Source organism: Chlorocebus sabaeus, chromosome X (genome assembly GCF_047675955.1).
Source record: "Chlorocebus sabaeus isolate Y175 chromosome X, mChlSab1.0.hap1, whole genome shotgun sequence".
Classification (NCBI taxonomy): Eukaryota; Metazoa; Chordata; class Mammalia; order Primates; family Cercopithecidae; genus Chlorocebus; species Chlorocebus sabaeus.
In genome coordinates, this window is record NC_132933.1 from 148,993,159 (window position 1) to 148,994,804 (window position 1,646).

General features: G+C 38.5%; 1 pseudogene; it reads right to left on the reverse strand.

The window, feature by feature from the left end:
- Positions 1 to 235: 235 nt before the first annotated feature.
- Positions 236 to 917, reverse strand: LOC103231554 (large ribosomal subunit protein eL24-like; annotated as a pseudogene).
- Between the last annotated feature and the right edge of the window lie 729 nt (positions 918 to 1,646).

Genomic DNA, 1,646 nt, shown 5'->3' on the forward strand with positions numbered 1-1,646 from the left:
CCTAGTACTTACAGCCTTGTAAACAAAAAGTTAAGACAAAGAAGTTTCCATAATGTGCTCGACACACCCCAGCTAAGCAAATAGACTTTTTAATAAAATACCTACCTCTTATATTCTTAACTTTATTAGTTCGCCTATGATCATGTGAGGCCCAACATGTCTATTATGAGAATAAAATCTCCAGCACAACCTAGAGTTATAGTCCAATCTTTACTTTAAAATCTGATCTGCTGGCTTAGCGTTTTCCACCAACTTGGGGAGCTGAAACTTCCATAGGCTTTGCAATCGTCTGCCCAGGTGCTGCCTTTGGCAAAAACGCAATTACTTTTGCACCAACCTAATAGGTGTCTTAGCAGCAGCCATTGCAGTCTTTTTAGCTGCTTGCTTAGTCTTTTTTGCTTCTTTATGAGCCCTGATAGCTTGTTCTTACTGACCCTTTCTAACGTCAATTTTCTCATTCCTCTTGGCCATTACGTCAGCGAGAGATTGTAACAGTAAGGGCCCTCTGAAATTTGCTTGGCCGGTTCTTTTCTGTTGAATTTCTTCCAATTGTCCTTTTTTGTGCTTCCTTCTGTAGAGGAGAGTCCAGTTTACCTGCCAAGGATTCCTCTTGGAAAGGAACACCAACTCGCATTTTGCTTTAAGACACTGGAAAACCTTCCCATCGTTGGTCCTGGCATAGCGCCTTCCGTGTCTAGGGTAGATCTTGTACCCTCTAAAACTGCAAACCTCCACATTCATGGCAGCATCTCCAAGGGAGGAGAAAAGATGGCAAAGAGAACTCCATTTATTCTTATATCTGATATATTGGATCTTATTTTCTCCTGCTTATTTTGTGTCTTCCATTTACCAAATGCTCTTCATTTTCTTCTTTGCTACCTACTCTTGAATTGATTGAGTTAAAATCTATTTCTATATTTCCCCTCTCCTTATATGAAAGCTACATGCTCTATTTTATTTCACTCTTTTCCCTTAAAAACATGAGTGTTCATTATTAAAGGGCTAGAGTTAAGTGATACTTTAGTGACACATCCGTATGACTCTCAAAGTGCTTCTATTTGACAATCCCTACTATCTGTTCCTGGATTTAAATACTTTATATAATGAATAATGGAAGTGCACCATTAAAAAAGCTGTACTGTGCTTTGTTAATTTCCAAGTTAATCCAATAGATTTTTTAGTATCATCATAATCAATATGAAAACCTAAAAATCTAACTATATGGTCTTTTCTAGAGAGATTTCAACACTTCTCTCAGATTGCTTTTTTTTTTTTTGAGATGAAATATAATATACTTTTAGAGAACTCAACAATAGTATATTTTACTATTTGTGGTTCATTGCAAACTGGCCACCTGCCATAGCCCCTCCCTATGTAAGATGACTTTGTTACTCCTCCCATTAACAAGTGAAGTGCATTAGCCCTCCCCATGAATCTGCATTGTCTTTCTTTAGTCAACAACATGCAGCAAAAGGGATAGCATGCCAGTTTTAAACCTGGGCTTCACAAGATCTTGCATGTTTCAGCTCTTGGACCTCTGCCCAGGTCCTATGTGTACAAATCTGAACCAAACTACTGGAATTTGTTCAAACCACTAGAAGCTGAAATGAGTTGTCACCTTGCCTGAGTCTGTCCTAGACCCTCCA